We start from the raw sequence: 20,072 nt of genomic DNA, 5'->3' as shown, positions 1-20,072 counted from the left end.
TTATTTTCAGATACAGGTGGATTTAAAGCAACTAAAGTCAAAAAAAGACAAAGACGGTCACTTCATATTGGTCAAGGAAAAAAATACAGTAAGAAAACATTTCAATTCTGAATATTTATGCACCCAACTTAAATATTCCCAGATTCTTGAAATAGACCTTACTTAGTTGGAGCAATATGATATCTTATAACACCATGTAACAGGTGATTTTAACACTCCTCTTACAGACCTGGACAGATCTTCTAAACAAACATTTAACAAAGATATAAGGGTCTTAAATGAGACCCTAGAACAACTGTGCCTCATAGACATATATAGAACACTCCATCCCAAATTTAAGAATATACATTCTGAGTGTTCTCCAAACTTCTCTCCAAAAGGAACGTACTAGGTTGCAGTCCCACCAGCAGTGCAGAAGTGTTCTCTTTACTCCACATCCACGCCAACATCTGTAGTTTTGGGATTTTGTTACGTGGCCTACTCTTACTGGAGTTCGATGGTATCTCAAAGTGGTTTTGATTTGCATTTCTCTGATGATTAAAGAAGACGAGCATTTTTTTCATGTGTCTGTATATCATGTGCCCCTCTTCTTCAGAGAAGCTTCCATTCAGGTTCTTGCCCAGAGTGGAATGGGATCACTTGTTCATTTCTTGTTAATAAGTTTGAGTTCTCTGTGGATTCTGGTTATCAGACCTTTGTCAGAAACATAACCTGCAAATATCCTCTTGCATTCTGAGGGCAGTCTGCTTGCTTTACTTACTGTGTTCTTGGCAGTGCAGAAGCTTTTTAATTTGATCAGATCCCAGTAATGTATTTTGGGTATTGCTTCAATTTCCCTGGGGGGTCTTCCTCAAAAAGTTTTCTCCCAGACCAATTTCTTCAAGTGTTTCACCTGCACACTTTCCAAGAATCTTTAAGGTTTCATGTCTTAGGTTTAAGTCTTTTATCCAGTGCAAGTCAATTTTTGTTAGAAGTGAAAGGTGTGGGTCCAATTTTAGTCTTCTACAAGTTGCTAGCCAATTCACCCAGCACCATTTGTTAAATAGGGAGTCTTTCCCCCAATTTAAGTTTTTGATAGGCTTATCGAAAATCAAAATTGACCTGCTGTTGGATCTTGCAATTCCTCTATTAGGAGTATATCCAATCACTTAACAAAAAAGATATTTGCCCTGGATTATTCATTGCAGCTCAATTCATAATAGCCAAGTCACGGAAGAAGCCCAAGTGCCCCTCGACCCATGAATGGATTAATAAATTGTGTTATATGTTTATCATGGAATACTATGGAGCCTTAAAAAAGATGAAGCCTTTATCTCTTTTCTGTTTACATGGAGAGATCTGGAACATATCTTCCTGAGTAAAGTGTCTCAAGAATGGAGGAAAAAGTATCCAAAGTATTCAGTACTTCTATGAAACCTACTTATATTTACTCACACTTTCTTGTAAAAAATAGAACACAACTATAGCCCAGGATGATGGAGAGAAGTGGAGTGGGAGGGGAGGGGAGGGTAGAGGTTTGACAAAGGGAGGGTAAAAGGCAGGATCACATCTATGGAACATATGACAAGGGTACAAGTCAAATCTGTGAAATGTAGAACATAGATGTTTTGGTACAATAATCAAGTAATTGAGGTGAAAGCTATGTTGATAGGTTAAATGTAATCATGTTAGAATGCATAAAAAAATCAGCACATTGTACCCCACATATGTATGAATTTATCCAAGATCTATGTATATTTGACTTAATAAAATAAAATTTTAAAAAAAGAATATACATTCTTCTTATTGGTCCATGGAATATTCTCCAAAAATGATCATATCCTAGTACACAAAACAAACCTCAAAAGAATCAAGAGAATTGAAATTTTACCTTGTATCTTCTCAGACCACAAGGCACTAAAGGTTGAACTCAACTCCAACAAAACATTCAACTGCACACAAAGGCATGGAAATTAAACAACCTTATGCTGAATGACAGTTGGGTGCAGGAAGAAATAAAAAAATAAAATCATTAACTTCCTTGAGCATAACAAATAAAACACAAGCTACCAAAATCTGAGGGATTATAGCAAAAGTAGTCCTGAGAGGAAAATTTATCACTTTAGATGCCTACATCCAAAAAACAAAGACAGTACTTCAACAACCTCACAAGCCATCTTATAGAATTGGAAAAAGAAGAACAATCTAAGCCTAAACCCAGCAGAAGAAAAGGAATATCCAAAATTAAATCAGAGATTATTGAAATTAAAAACAAAAGAATCATTCAGAAAATTAATGCAACAGGAGCTATATCTTTGAAAAAATAAAAATAGATAAATCTTTGGCAAGACTAACTAGAAACAGAAATGTAAAATCTCTAGTAACCTCAATCAGAAATGACAAACGGGAAATAACAACTGATGTCACAGAGATACAAGAGATTATATATGAATACTACTAGGAACTCTATGCCCAGAAATTTGATAATGTGAAGGAAATGTATCAATATTTGGAATCATACCCTCTCCCTAGACTTAGCCAGGAAGACATAGAGCTCCTGAATAGACCAATTTCAAGCACTGAGATCAAAGAAACAATACAAAATCTCTCAACAAGAAAAATGCCCTGTTCCAGATGGCTTCACACCAGAATTCTATCAAACCGTCAAAGAAGAGCTTATTCCCATATTGCAGAAATTATTTCAAAAAATTGAGGAGGAGGGAATCTTTCCCAACATGTTCTATGAAGCAAACATTACCTGATACCAAAACCAGGAAAAGACCCAACTAAAAAGAACTTCAGACCAATTTCACTAATAAATATAGATCAGAAATTCTAAAAAATAAATAAATAAATAAAATCCTAGCCAATAGATTTTGGCTTATCATCAAGAAAGTCATACATGAGGTAGGTTTCATCCCAGGGATTCAAGGCTGGTTTAACATACCAAGTCCAGAAACATTATTCACCCTATCAACAGTAACAAAAACAAAGACCACATGATCCTCTAAATAGATGCAGAAAAAACACTTGATAAAGTCCAGTTTCTAATTAGAACACTGAGGAGTATAGGCATAGGTGGCACATTTCTTAAACTGATCAAAGCTATCTATGATAAACCCACAGTGAATATTTTATTGAAGAGTAACAATAAAAGCTTTTCCTCTTAGAACTGGAACCACACAAGGCTGCCCTCTGTCGCCTTTACTTTTCAACACAGTGCTGGAAGTTCTAGCCAATACAATTAAGCAAGACAAGGAAATAAAGGGCATCCAAATGGGATCAGAAGAGGTCAAACTCTCCTTCTTCGCTGACGATATGATCTTATACTTAGAAAAGCCCAAAGACTCAAACACAAGACTCCTGGAAGTCATCAAAAAATACAGTAATGTCTCAGGATAAAGAATCAATGTTCACAAGTCAGTCACCTTTGTATATGCCAATAACAGCCAAGGCTAATTAAGGACACAACACCCTTCACCATAGCTTCAAAGAAATGAAATAACTAGGAATATACCTAATGAAATAAGTGAAGGTCCTCTATAAAGAAAATTATGAAATCCTAAGAAAGGCAATAGCAGAGGACTTTAACAAATGGAAGAATATGCCAAGCTCATGGCTAGGAAGAATCAACATTGTTAAAATGTCTATATTTCCCAAAGCTATCTACTAATTCAATGCCATCCCTATTAAAATACCAACATCATACTTTCAACACTTGGAAAAAATGATTCTGCATTTTGTATGGAACCAGAAAAAAATCCGTATAGCTAAGGCAGTTCTTAGTAATAAAAACAAAGCCAGAGGCATCACCATACCAGATTTTAGGCTGTACTACAAAGCCATAGTGGTCAAGACAACATGGTGGCTTGCTGCCTGTGGCTCAAGGCTGCCAAACAACAATGATGGCTGCAACCAAACGACAATGATGGCTGCAACCAAAAAAAAAAAAAAAAAAAAATAGCCAGGCATTGTGGCAGGCACCTGTGGTCCCAGCTACTTGGGAGGTGGAGACAGGAGAATCGCTTGAGCCCAGGAGTTGGAGGTTGCTGTGAGCTGTGATGTCAGGTACTTTACCTAGGGGGACAGCTTGAGGCTCTGTCTCAAAAAAAAAACAAAAAAAAACAAAAAAGACAGCATGGTCCTGACACAAAAATAGAGACATAAATATTTATAATCGAATAGAAAACCAGGAAATGAAACAAATGAAACTAACATCTTATAACCACATAATCTTTGATAAACCACACAAGAACATACCTTGGGGAAAAGACTCCTTATTCAATAAATGGTGCTGGGAGAACTGAATATCCACATGTAAAAGACTGAAATTGAATCCACACCTTTCCCCACTCACAAAAATTGATTCAAGATGGATAAAGGACTTAAATTTAAGGCATGAAACAATAAAAATCCTCAAAGAAAATATGGGAAAAACACTGGAAGATATTGACCTGGGGAAAGACTTTATGAAGAAGACTGCCATGGCATTTGCAACAACAATGAAAATAAACAAATGGGACTTTATTAAACTGAAAAGCTTCTGTATAGCTTAGGAGACAAGAACCAAAGCAAATAGACAACCTACACAATGGAAAAGGATATTTTCATATTTTGAATCAGACAAAAGCTTTATAACTAGGACCTATAGAGAACTCAAATTAATCCATATGGAAAAAAGTCAGCAATCACATATATCAAAGAGGAAGAGAGATGAATAGAACCTTCTCTAAAGAAGACAGATGAATGGCTAGCAAACATATGAAAAAATGCTCATTGTCCCTAATTGTTTGAGAAATGCTAATCAAAACCACCCTGAGATATCATCTATCCCCAGAAAGAATGGCCCACATCACAAAATCTCAAAACTGTAGATGCTGGTGTGGACTGCAGACTAATACAACCTTTTTAGAAGGAACTATGGATAAACCTCAAAGAACTCAAGCTAGACCTCCCATTTGATCCTGCAATCCCATTACTGGACATTTACTCAGAAGGAAAAAAAATCCTTTTATCATAAGGCCACTTGCACTAGACCAGGGGTCCTCAAACTTTTTAAACAGGGGCCAGTTCACTGTCCCTCAGACCTTTGGAGGGCCAGACTGTGGGCCCTGGGACGAGTCGGCTGCTAAGCAGGACAGGCAGCAGCCGCAGAAACACTGTGCGGGATGGATAAATGTCCTAGTTGGGCTGCATGTGGCCTGCGGGCCATAGTTTGAGGACTCCTGCACTAGACTATTTATCTCAGCTCAATTTTCAATCCCCAAAATGCCTCCCAAACCAGGAATGGATTAACAAGCTGTGGTATATGTATACCATGGAATACTATTCAGCTATTTAAAAAAATGGAGACTTTACAGCCTTTATATTAACCTGGATGGAAGTGGAACACATTATTCTTAGTAAAGCATCACAAGAATGGAGAAGCATGAATTCTATGTATTCAATTTTGATATGAGGACAATTAATGACAACTAATGACATAGTGGGGGGTGAGGGAAACAGAGAGTGAGAGAAGGAGGAGGAGGCTAGGGGAAAGGAAGAGCAGAGAGAGGGAAGGAGGGAGGGGATAGGGTCTTGCTGTGTGACACACCTTTTGGGGCAAGGCACATTTGTAAGAGGGACTATATTTAACAAATACAATCAATGTAACCTGGCTTCTTGTACCCTCAATAAATCCCCAACAATAAAAAAAATACATATGTATTTATTTATTCACATGCATTATTTATTAATTGACTTAAAATAGGAAGAAATTAGCCTACCAATTTCTACCTGTTTTGCATTGTAAGAAGAATGATGAAAAGGCATACACCTAGATAAGGGAAGACAGCACAAACAATAGAAAATTTAATATAAAAATTCTGAAATAATTCAACCAATGATTGATTGATAACAAAACACATTAATAAAGTAATACTAAGTGATTATAAAATAAACATCAAAATCATAATAGAAGCTATTAAAGGACAATTTTTATAAAGTAAAATCGTCACTTCCAGAAAAACATACAAGTACACATGTCAAAAATTTTATTGAATTTCATTAATTAATTAATAAATCAATAAACTGTCATAAGCATATCAAAGGAGAATCCATAGGGTAAACATACATTTAGGCAATCAGGAATACTGAATGCAATTTGTATGATAGATGTAAAACTGGTGAATAACCAAAAAAAATAATCAACTATATTTAATGGGACACAGTTTGCATTTCTAGAAAAAAGAAATTGTGTTTGTCTCAGTTTTCTCTAATTTTTAGAGTTGTGAGTTAGCACAAAATCAGTAAAAGAAATAATCTGGAAGAATATGCTAGACAGGGCACTCAGTAGTCACTGATAGTTGTAAAGTCATTCACATATTTCCTTCATAAATGTGTTTATAATGCCAATGAGACTAACACTGCATTTACTATTATGCCAACTTGTTTTTTTGTTAACCAATGTCTATATATTCCTGAAAGGCCAGGGCATTACATGGCCACACATACATTGCCATGGATTTCAAAGGTATGCAAAGGAAGAAGTTTCCAGAATATTCCATATAAAAGAAAATTTAATAACCATTTGAAAGAGTTCCAAATTTTATATCATAATTTAATTAAAAACCTTTGTACTATAATTCACATTAGATGTGATAATGTTACATATAAAGTTGCTGGCAATGTGAAATCAGTTTTTAAAACATTCAAAATTAAAAAAGATATCTCTGCTTTTACTCAGGAGAAAAGTAATTATCACTTTTATAGAGTCTTGCAATATAAGATTTCCTTGTAAGTACTTGTGACTTGTTTGCAGTAAGTATTGACAGGTGGTCACTCCCATCAATGCTTAAAAATATCATACTTGTCATTTTTTAGAGTAAGACTGGCAGGGAAATGAGTAAAGATAATAAATTGGTTATGAGAAAATTTTATATCTTAAATAAAAATGGTTAACATATTTCCATTAATCTCAAGAGAGAAGGAAAAAAATGCCTTAAATAAAAGTAAAATATAAGATTTGCCAAGAAGAACTGAGTGAACTGATGTAATTGCATGGGTAAAGGGCCACTGAGTTGGAGAACATGATTAAAAGACATGTGGTGCTTGGGTAGAATCCAGCTCAGCAGCTGTACATCTCGGACAATCTGTTGCTGATTATTGGTGATAGAAACCAGGTATAATCATTGGCATTCATTATTACAAATGCAGAAATCAAAACTCCAACATATTTTTATAAGTTTATACAAAGTAGCATATGGCCTTTTGAAACTACTCTTGATTTTCTTTTTAGTATTCAAAAAATACTGTACCAGTAAATGAAGTCTGTATTTACATATATTTTTCTTATTGAAGGGTAATACCATATAATACTCAGAGAAAAGTTTGAGTTTTAAAACAGCCTTGAAAATGTGCTCTAACATTTACAAACTGGTCACTGTTATACTTAGGTGATAAAGTATCCTGGGTTTGAATAAAAACTCACACAAAACCTATGTGTAGGTTAGGAAATATTTGACAAACCAGGATGGAGGTGGGAGGCTAAAGACTCTACTGAAGTTGGTGACGGAAAAAGGTTTCAAATTTTTAACTTCTAAGGTTCACATATATACTGAAAATTGAATGGGAGAACCTCTACCAATGCCAGATTGTAGGGATGTATAAAAATGCTCAGAGAAAGAAGAGAAGTAACCTGAGACTTGGAGCATATTTGTTATGGAAACCTCAGAGTGAGCGATGCCAGAACCAAGCAGAACCTATCACTCTAGTATCCCCTGCTAAATGGTAGGAAAAAGGCAGTGCAATATAGATGGAAAAGGTTACATTAAATTCTATATCAGGCTTGGTCTGCATTTTTCTGTGGGACTCCTGCTACCCTAGTGGAACATGGAGAGACAAAAGCATAATCCTGTTGCAAATAAAGCAGGGACGTAGTAAAATCTAATTATACTCTGACAAAGCAGCAGATCATGTGAAAGATGGTCCCAAAGTAAGTGCCTAAAGAAGAGTTCTGGTTACCAAAACAACAAGGAAGGAGTAACAGCAATAACAAAGTGATACTTTACTCTCAGGCAGCAGAGGCAACTAGAGCTAGAGTGCAAGCAATGCAATTAAACTCAGAGGAAAGAGCACACAATTTGTGTGGCCTAAGAAACCACAACACTGAGGTAATGATGGCTCAACTCTAACCTCCTCCTGGGGGAAAAAACAAACAAACATATACTTCATTTTAACAGCTGCATACAAATGAGAGAACATCAGAAACCATTCAAGTCTCCTACATCCCCATTGTTACCTCCTGTTGAAAGTAATTCTTTAAAAGTGTACTTTTACTTTTGCTTTTTTTTTTTTTTTACCTGTCCTGTGGATCATTTTTAAAAATTGCAAAGGACTGTGTAAATACCCAATTTATCCATACACATATGTAGGAATTTCTATACTTTTACATCAGGTTTATCAGAAAATCCACACAGTGGTAGCTCAAGTTATTTGCAAAGTAGAAAGTCTATAAAACAAAATCACTTGGTGATTTGGACAAGAAATGTCACCCCAAATGATTCTATGGCCTAAAGTTTATTCTTTTATTTCCAAAATAATGTGGTCCATACAGCAATGAAATTGATTTACTTTGTTTAATTTGGAAATAGCCAATAGCCTGAGCCATAGAAGCAAACTATATATGACCTGCATATTCTCCCAATATTTCCTCCCATCCATCCAAGATATTTCCATAAACATTTCCCCTTAGTTCAGTATGTTTACTTTTTCTTCAAGTATCTACAAAAGAAATTTTATATTGTGTTTATCATGATTTATGTTTACCATGATTCAAATATTAAAAATACGGAGTACATATTTAGTAATCACTATAGATAGATCTGATATTATATAAATTCATTCATGTATAGTATTTCATTATAACCAAACAGTATAATCCTCCCATTTTACAGATGAAAAACTGAGAATCAGAGAGATTCATTAACGTGCTGAAGACCACATTGATGATTACAACCAGTATTTCAATCTGGACATTTTGACTCTATAGCTCAAGCTCAAGTTCTTTTTTCTTTTCTTTTCTTTTCTCTTTCTTTTTTTTGAGACAGAGTCTAATCATGTCACCCTTGGTAGAATGCTGTGTTGTCACAGCTCACAGCTGCCTCCAACTCTTGGGCTAAAGCGATTCTCTTGCCTCAGCCTCCCAATTAGCTGGGATTACAGGTGCCCACTCCAACACCTGGCTATTTTTTTGTTGCAGTTGTCATGGTTGTTTAGCAGGCCTGGTCCAGGTTCCGACCCACCAGCCAGGGGTGTATGTGGCCAGCACTGTAACCACTGTGCTATGGGGGCAGAGCCAAGCTCAAGTTCTTAATGACTAATATACTTTATTTCATGTACTTTATATTAATGACCAACTACAAATGCGGTGGTAAGAGACACGCACTTGTTAAAAGTAATTTTCTCAAAGTATACTTTTCCTTTTTTTTTTTGTTTATAATCTTCAACTGTAGCACTTAAAAAGAAATTGCACACAAGTATGCAAACATACAATTTTTTATGGTCATATATAGTAACCCTTTTACTTTGACTTTGGGTTTTTCAAAAAAGTTCTTATAGTTTTAAAATTTACACATTACTATGTCAAGTTATTTGAAATGTTGAAAATCGATAAAACAAAATAATTTGGTGATTTAGAGAAGAAATGTTCCTAAAAGTGGTTATGAGGTCTAAAATTTATCCTCATTGTATTTACTAAAGTAATGTGATTCCAGCTACAAAGAAGATAATTTATTATGTTTAGTTTGGAAATAGTCCCTGAGCCATAGAGGTAAACTCTATTATCTCTCTCTCTTCTCCCAATATTTTCAACCATCCAAAGAAGACATTTCCCTAGTCATTTCTCATTGGTTTAGGAAATCAGTCTGTTTACTTTCTTTATTTTCAAGTATCAACAAAAGAAATTTTATGTTAACTTATCATGGGGTTATGTCTACTATAATTAAAATATTAAAAATATATAGTGTAAGGTGGCACCTGTGGCTGAAAGGAGTAGGGCGCCGGCCCCATATGCCAGAGGTGGTGGGTTCAAACCCAGCCCCAGCCAAAAACTACAAAAAAAAAAAAAAAATATATATATATATACACACACATATATATACACACACACATATAGTATAATTAATGATCATATATATAGTGTATATATATAGTGTTTAATTAATAATCACTACTGGTATGTCAGGCATTATATAAACAAGTTCATAGATAATATTTCATTTTAAACCAAATAGTAGTAATTTCTCCCCATTCTACAGATAAAAAACAGAATCAAAGATTAAATAACCTACTGAAAATCACATTGGTAAATATATCCAGTATTTCAATCTGGATCACTTTGACTCTAAAGTTCAAGCTCAAGCTCTTAACAACTAATATACTTTGTTTCCTATACTTCATATTGACCGTCACATAGCAATGAGGTGGGTCAGAGACTGTTATGGTATCAGATCTCCTGCCACCCCTCATTGGTATGCGCCTGTCAAAACTAATTCTCCCAAAGTATACTTTTAATTTTTTCTTACTTTTTACTGGAACATTTAGAAAGAAAGTGCACAAAAGTATGTAGACACACTGTGCTCACATGTAGCTACTCCTATACTTTTTCATCAGGGTTATCAGAAAAGTTATTTTGCCTTAAAATGTATACATTACTAGCTCAAGATATTTTTTAAGTCTATAAAACAAAACAATTTGGAGATTTGGAGAAGAAATGTTCCTGAAAATGGTTCTGGGCCCTCGGGTTTATCCTCATCATATTTACTAAGGTAGTTTGGTCCAAACTGCAATGAGGTTTATTTACGTAGTTTAGTGTGAAAAGAGTCCTTGGGACATAAATGTAAACTATACTAGACCTGCATATTCTTTCATCATGAAGGTGCTGAATCTTACCTAATGTTCTTTCTACATCTATTGACATGATCATATAGATTTTGTTTTTGTTACATTTGTGTGGCTGATCCATCATTGCATATTTTCAACCATCCTCCCAAACATTTCCTAAGACATTTCCCTTTGGTTGAGGAAGTCATTATGTTTATATTCTTTATCTTCAAGTATACAAAAAAAATTGCATATTTACTATAATTTTATGTTTACCATGATTAAAATATTAAAAATAATCACTACTGGTAGGTGAGACATATAAATTCATTCATGTATAATATTTCATTTTAGCAAATAGCAGACAATTTCCCCCTTTATAGATGAATAAACTAAGACTCAAAAAGATTCATTGACCTGCTATAGATCACACAGGGTTTCATTCTAGATCAGTTTGACTTTACAGCTCATTCTCAAGCTCTTAACCACCAATATATTTTATTTCAGGTACTTAATATTAAAAACTATATACCAATCAGGGCACTGGAGATCTCTTTTCTCTTGCCTGATATGTCTGCCTAGGACTTCCCATACTATGTTGAACAGGAGCAGTGACAGCAGACATCCTTGTTTTGTTCTACTTTTTAGGATGACTGCTTTCCAATTTCCCCTATTCAGGATGTTGTTGGCTGTTGGTTTGTCATATATGGTTTTTATTATGTTGAGGTATGTAACTTCTATGCATTGTTTAAGGGTTTTCATCATGAAGGTGTGCTGAATCGTACCTACTGTTCTTTTGTTGTTTTTTTTTTTTTTTGGTTGGGGCCAGGCTTGAACCTGCCACCCCTAGTATATGGGGCTGGTGCCCTACTCCTTGAGCTACAGGCGCTGCCCCATACCTACTGTTCTTTATACATCTATTGAGATGATCATATAGATTTTGTTTTTTGTTACAGTTGTGTGGTTGACCCATCATTGCATTCCCAGGAAGAAATTCACTTGATTATTGTGAATTATCATTTTGATGTGTTGTTGAATTCAATTGGCCAATGTTTTGTTGACAGCTTTTGCATCTATGTTTATTAAAGACATTGGTGTATAGATTTTTTTTGTTTGTTGTTTTTTTTCTGTTGGATTGTTTGTTTGTTGTGACCTTTCCTGACTTTGGCATCAGGTGATACTGGCTTTGAAGAATGTGTTAGTGTAAAAAATCTCTGTCTTGATCTTATGGAACAGTTTCTGTAAGATAGGTACCAATTCATCTTTGTAGGCCTGGTAGAATTTTTCTGTTGTTTAAAAATGGTTATTATTGTTTCAATCTCACTACTCTTTTTTGGTCCACTTAGAATTTCTATTTATTCCCAATTCAAGCTTCAATGTCTGTGTTTTTCCTGAAATATATCCATTTCCTCTAGATTTTCTTGCTTTTGTGCATAGAAGTTTTCATAGCAGTGTTGGATGAGATTTTGTATTTCTGTGATATCAGTTGTGTTGTTTTCTTTTTCATGTCTGAGTTAGCTCATCTGAATCTTTTCTATTTCTGGCTAATCTACTTAGTGGTCTATCAGTTTTATTGGTCTTTCATAGAACCAATTTTTTGTTACATTGATCCTTTATGTATCTAATCTGCTCAGTTTTCTTTGGTTCTTCTCTGTTATTTGTTGCTACTTTTCTCATGCTAGATCTGTGTTTGGACTGTTCTTATTTTTCTAGTTTCTTGAAGTTTAACATTAGTTGTTGATTTGTGATTATTTTTGCCTTTTTGATGTATTCATTTAGTGCTATGAACTTCTCTATTAGCCCTTCTTTTGCTGTATTCTGGACTTTTGGGAAGTTTGTGTTCCCTTTTGTTGTTCAATTTGAATTATTTTTTCCAGTTTGATTTCATAATGGGCCAAAGAATCATTAAACAATATGTTTATTTCCATGTACTTTTATAGTCGTGAGTGTTTCTCTTGGAATTGATTGCTTGTGTTGTTCCACTATGGTTTAATACATGATATAATTTTCATTATTCTGAATTTGCTGAGATATAATTATTATTCTGAATTTGCTGAGACCTAATATATGACCTATACTGGGAAATGCCTCATGTGCTGATATGTAGAAGTACACTCTGAAATTTGGAGGATAAATAGTCTATAAATATCTTTTAATTCCATTTGTTCTAGACCCACTATGGCTCAAAGGAGTAGGGCAACAGCCCCATATAGTGGAGGTGGCAGGTTCAAACCTGGCCCCAGCCAAAAACTGCAAAAAATAAAATAAAATTAAATAAAATAAAATATTTTCTTTTTTGATTTTCTGCCTTGATAATCTCTCTAGTCCAGTCAGTAGAGTATCGAAGTCCCTAGCTATTATAATGTTCTGTGTATTTCTTTCCTTATACCTAGAATAACTTTTAAGAATCAGGGAATTCTTGCATTAGAGCATCTATTGTTACATGCTCTTGTTGAATTGTTACATGCTTTTGTTGAATTGATCCTTTATCATTAAATAATGACCTTGTTTGTGTTTTTCTATTGTTGTCTTAAAGTATACATGCTTCAATGTTCTCCAGACATCTATATTTACAATCTTGCTTGACAGTAGCAACAATTGGAAGCTGGACTCCACATTGCCTCACTACTTTGTTCCAAGTTTCATGTAAGTGTACATAATGATGGGTCTAAATCACATCCAGAATCACAGCTCAAAAACATTTTGAAAAACAACTTTTTCAACCTTCCCAACTAGAAAGGAAGAGGAATGCCTGTGGTAAGGTCTTATCTACAGTTGTCTACCACATTTAGGATTTTGCTTCTGGTAAGTGGAGAAGCCATGCATAAAATATACAAAGTTACAAAAAGATTTCTTGTATATATTCTATTATTGTTGCTAAATGAATAGTTTTGGCTTGGGTTGGATCTACTTCTATACATTAAGTATGTTTTATTAACCTTAATTTAAATATATGCAGTTAGGGCCAGGCATGATGGCTCACACCTATAATCCTAGCACTCTTGGAGGCCAAGGCAGGTGGATTGCCTGAGATCAGGAGTTCGAGACCAGCCTGAGCTAGAGTGAGACTCTGTCTCTAAAAAAATAGCCAGGCATTGTGGCTGGCACCTGTGGTACCAACTACTTAGAAGGCTGAGGCAAATGATGGCTTTGAGGCTTGAGGTATGATGCCACAGCACTCTCCCAAGGGTGGCAAAGTAAAACTTTGTTTCAAAAATAAATAAATAAATAAATAAATAAATGTAGGCAGTAATCTTTTGAGTTATTCTTGCTTTGGACTGTCATTACTAACCACGTTATAGTCTTCATTTGCTTTTAGAGCTTTGCTCAAAGGTTATTTGGAAATAATTTACTAACAGATTTCTGCAGTAGATACATTATTTACCTTCACTCTATTCTGTATATCACTATCTATATTTTATGCTTATGTAAAGATGCAGCATTTTGACCCTAAATATTCATACTTCATTTTAGCTGCTACAATCAAGTCAAATATTCTATTTTTAATGACTAGAAATAAGGAAAGCAAAGAATGGGCCTCCTAGAAAATCTCCCAAGGTCATTCATCCTAGAAGAGCATGGTCCTAAAAACCTCCCAAGATCACTCAAAGGAGCGATTTTCTTATTTAATTTTCCACAAAATCATCTATGCAGTTTTAATCTTATATAAATATAAAAACTTAAATTCAAAAAGTTCAGTTTTAAATTGATAAAATTAATCCATAATTTTATCACTGCATTATTTGAGGAAGATACATTCTGATGAAACAGGGCATTACTACATAAAAATATCAAAATGTCTTTAATGACAGAATTCTGAGAGAACCACTGGGGGAAACATTTCTTAATGTAAGCCCTGAAAAGCACTAGATTCAGAGTGAGTCCATTCTAGGGCTTACCTGGAGAGTGGCATTCCTTTTGTTCCCACTAGATAACTTTAAGGACTCTGTTCAGCAAAATAATTATACCTCTCTCTGGGTCAGGCTCTGGAATAATTATATGCATTCATTTTATCAGAGCAATAGTTTCACATTGCAACCCTTCAATTAGCAATTATAAAGATTAAAAAATGGAATAAAAAGTATTAAATTTTGAGAAATATATTTACCAGATAATATTGCTCAATATTTCTATACCATATGCAAAATATTAATATATCTAATCTACTTTCTCTTAGAAAGCCTATTCTTTTCGATTTGGTTTTTTCTAAGACAATTTCCTTTTTATATTTATTTTTTTAAGTTATACCAATGAGGAGCAATACAGAGGCAGGCATTAAACTGATCACAGACAAATGCAGCTAAATTTTCTATTTATTTTTAAAATGGGCCTATTTCTGAGCTAGTCAATGTGTATGGGGTATGAATTATGCAATCTTTTTTCTTTTCCTCAATTTTATTGCTGCCACTGCCTCATCAAAGTTTGTTGTTGCTGGTGTTTATGTCTACTGATCATAGACTGTGGAAATTGTCTTCAGAAAAAAATTTTTTTCAATCAAATTACTTATGCTAATTCTGTTTGTCATTCATCTCAACAGCTCCAAGGCTGAATCCTTAGGTGGAGAGAGCTCTACATTGTGAAGGAGGGAGAGAAGTAATGTTTATCTCTTATGTCACCAATGCCTCTCAGGAAGGATTCTGGGAACACAAAAATACACATAAGAAGTGTGTTTCACAGTTTGGGAAGTTATCCAGAATCCATTATGCCTTAAAAAAAATAAAACAAAAATCAACTTTTGTTCTCTAGAATCTGATCTATCTATTTTAAGTGGCAAAGATTTAGTAAGCAAGATGTTCAAAGATTAATTTAGAAATAGCGATTTGCAAAGCAAATTAACAAATTGTTTACATTGATTGCAGTGGAAGTGAGAATTTGGGCCATGTAGCTTTACCTCCTATGCCTAAATTAGTCTCAGGGAAATCAATTATTTTGTGTAAAACATTCATAAATCCAGTTGTCCTAATAATGCCATTTATTGATAAAAGAAAAAAATTCTGGTAGAAAATTGAAGCAAAAATTATACATCTCTCTTTACGCTCCCTTAATCTAGAATGTTCTTCAATTTTTCCTTGCCTTTCATGACCATCACCTGTATTTTTCTTTTCTTTCTTTCTTTCTTTTTTTTTTTTTTTGTAGAGACACAGTTTCACTTTATTGTGCATAGTAGAGTGTCGTGACTACAGGGGCCCACTACAACACCCAGCTATTTTTTTGCTGCAATTTGGTCGGGGCTGGGTTTCAACCTGCCACCCTTGGTATATGCGGCTAGTGCCTTATTCACTGAGCCACAGGTGCTGCTTCTTGACCTGTATTCTTTAAAATAACTTTTCTTTCAGCATAGTGTTAGATTTACAGAAGTTGCAAAGGCAGAACAGAGATTTTTCATATGCCCCATATCCAGTTTTTCTTAAGATTTTACATTGGTATTATTCATTTTTCGTAGTGAGTGAACAAATATTGATAATTATTATTATCTAAAAGTTCATATGTTACTCAGATTTTCTAAGTTTTTAACTAATATCCTTTCCTAGCGCAGGAAACTTACCAGGACACCACATTAGTTTACTCTAAACCGTGAAATTGTCTTAGCCTTTCTATGTTGGTCAGGCATTTCACAGAGTCCTTCAATTGAGTTTATCTGACTTTTTGTGTGTGTCAGATGAACTTACAAGTTTAGTTAATTTTGTTTTATTTTTGAGGAAGAACACAGAGTTAAATTGCCATCATCATCATATACAGCTACATATCACAAACACAAATCATCATTGTTGATGTTAACCTTACTCACCTGGTTGAGTTCGTGTTTGCCAAGTCTCTGCAATATGAAATTACCAAGTTACACCCTCCAGTCCCTGCAACATATACATATTTTCCACATGGAACTCCTTGGAAAGAAGTAACTATGCATAAACTACACTTCAGAAGTGGAGAGTAACTTTCCACCTTCTGAGGGCAGAATATTTCTGTAAACTATTTTAGATTCTCCTATAAAAATGGTTTGACAATTTTCCTTTATTTATTTATTCAATTTATTTATTTATTTATATCAATATGAACTCACAGTTATTTTTACTTTAGGTTATTATCCAATTTTACATTATTTGTTTTGTTGTTCAAATATTTCTACCTTTGACAAGTCTTTTTGTTGACTTCTATGTCTCTTTGATATACTGTGTTTCTGTGATCCTGTGTGTGTGTGTTTGTGCATTTTACTCTCTTGTGCCAAAAAAGCTCCAGGTTTATCTTAAATAATTCCAGCCCTAGCACTAGAATCAGCCATTTATCCAAGGAGCCTCAGTTATTTTTGTTAGCTAGTAGTAGATGTTGATATTTCTGAAGAGTATAAAACATTGATTGCATAGAATGTCCCTTAATTTTAATTTATGTGGTGTTTTTGCTAATTGTGTTCAGATTTTGGCAGGAATGCCAGCCACAGGAGTAATGATGCATTCTTATTGCCTCAAATCAAAACACACACAGTGCAGTTTTTCCCATTACCTGTCATGTTAGCTTTGATTGCTTGGTTAAGTTAGATTAAGCCAGATTTCTTTATTAAGAGGCATTATTAGAGAAGACATTTGAGATCACATAAATGCCATATTCATAATGAAGCTTTTACCCCTAAATTTAATATGCATTTATGATCCTTGCCTAAAGTCATTACTACTATGTAGGTTGACACATTTTTTAATTCTATCATTCTATTTGTATATTCTTTCTACATTTATCAGTTGACTAATGATATCTGAGTATATTAAAAATGTTATGCACAGTTATTAATTATCTATTTACAAATGTCAATGTAGACTCATGACATTTTTTCCTATTCATTGGGTTGCAATCATCAACATCGTTATTTACCTGTATGTGAAAATTATCTTAGCTAATAAAAATTAATTCGGTCCAGTTCTTATGTTCTTTTGACATTTTCTCCATATTTTTGGATCACTTATTTTTTTTCTTTATGGTATAACAAGATGCTACAACTTTGTGTTATATTTCTTTACCCCATCTTTAGAACCATCTGTTTCATTAGTGAGCCCTGTTCCTTATAATGGAGCATGATGCATACTAGGCTGTCATTGTTTTGGGGCCTTTCAGGAGACAGAGGAGAATTTAGATCTATCTACACAGAATCTGTTATGATCTTAATGTCTCTCCCTCCATTCATATATTGAAATCTAATCACTAATGTAATTGTGTTAAGATGTAGAGCCACTGGAATATGATGAGGTCATGAAGGAAGAGCCCTCCTGAATGGGATTAGTGCCCTTAGGGCCCCAAAGGCTACCTTCTTCCTTCTACTATTTGAGCACAGAGAAAGAAGGAGCCATCAAAAAATAGGCCCTCATCAGACATCCAATCTGCTGGCAACTTGATATTAGACATACCAGCCTCCAGAATTTTAAGACGTAAATTTATTTTCTTTAAAAACACCAAGTAGTAGTTATACTTTTAAGAGTCTAAATGAACTAATATAGAAAATCTTTTGTTTTAATAATCAAATGTCAACTAGTCTGTCAATAAATGTGGAAGGAATTATGGAATTAGAAAATCACCATTCATCAACCTTCATGGAAGTTAAAATTGGGGGACAAAAGTTTGATGTCAAGAAGTATATAATGTACACACATATAATATATGTACTAGGTATACCATACATATACTGCAAACTATAGGATATTTTTTATTTTAAATATTTGCCTTTTTATATTGAAAATGATGAATTCATAACGATTCTTCAAATTTTATTTTAGTAACAAAGGGTTTATTACACCTTTTCATTCCATAAACTTCACTCCCTTCTTGAATAATAAGGAACTTAACTCCTTTAACCACAGTATATTTACTTATTCACTAAGTCCTGGAATATACAAAGAATGTTTTATATATAATTACTCATAACACTGAGAAAAAGAAACTTGCTAACAGAAGTTTGATAATTTCTCTCCTACCAGTAGTTCTTTAGCAAATTATAGCAGGAAGTTTTGTAGCTATAATACTATGTTCAAATAGTGCATAGTTTTTTTTTTTATTATTATTCCCTGCAGTGTAGTTGCATCATGCATGTGAAATACAGTTAGGTGCATTTGTTTCTGTTTATATCCCATGTTTTTTTCTTAATTTTTGTTGATTTTAATGTTTGTTTTATGTCCATGTACTTTTAAATGGTGATTATTCTTATCAAGGAATTTTAACTTCAAATGCTAGTTTTAATATGCTGTCCTATAGAGTCAAAAACCTTTAAAGTAGATATTAAGTTGACTATAGTTAGTGGATGGTGCCAAGTTGCAAAAAATATATACAGACAATATTTATAGCAAACACCTTACCTTCACAGCAAATTCAAGCCGAATTTGGACTGAGATGTGTCCTACCTACATATTTAGGAGGTGCAGTAACTAAACTTTTCCATATTTCAAGGAGGAAAGTTTGGAGGAGGAATTTTAGCTCTTCCTTTATATTTTCTCTAAGTTATATATTTTTAAGAATTAAAAGTTAAGAAACATAAAAGACTATATCTAGAAAATGCAGAGTAATATACTACTTTTGCTGTACTTTTAAGTTTTATGTGGAAATTTTTGTAGATAATTTGGTTTAAAAAATTGCCCTCTCTTCTTAAACACTTTTGATCACTGCTTAACTGCACGCTAACACAACTATCTTCTACTGAAGGAAAGGAAGATCATCTTGACCAAAATCAGTGAGGCTTGTGTTCAATAATACATTTTCTCCTCAAATCAGGACTCGTGACATCAGAACAACATGTAGTTATTCTGCCCCTAAGGCTCTGTAATTTTAAATGAAAAATAATCTATTCTATCTTTCCCCCTAGAAACTAATAACATTTGACCTAAGTTGAGCCTCATAGAATTGAAATTAGATATAGCAGAAAATTTAATGGAATCTTAGAGAATCCCTCAGTATTTTCCAGTGAAAATATTTTAATTTTAGAGATAAAGAAAACACTTTACATTTCTTGAAGTCACCATAATGAAACATACTCACATTTAAACTGAAGTTTTTTTTAAACTGAATTCACCTTAAATGCAGAAGAAAGAGAGAGAACATTTCAAGAAGGATATATATATATATATATATAAAATATATAGGAAATATAAAGGATATATAAAGGATCCTATATATATAATATATATAAAGGATCCTATATATATATGTGTGTGTGTATATATATATGATATATAAAGGATATATTTCAAGGAGGCTATATA

Source organism: Otolemur garnettii, unplaced genomic scaffold (assembly GCF_000181295.1).
Source record: "Otolemur garnettii isolate 467f Iridium unplaced genomic scaffold, OtoGar3 scaffold00001, whole genome shotgun sequence".
In the NCBI taxonomy this organism is placed as follows: Eukaryota; Metazoa; Chordata; class Mammalia; order Primates; family Galagidae; genus Otolemur; species Otolemur garnettii.
The sequence above is the reverse complement of the archived record's forward strand: the minus strand, read 5'-3'. Positions refer to the sequence as shown.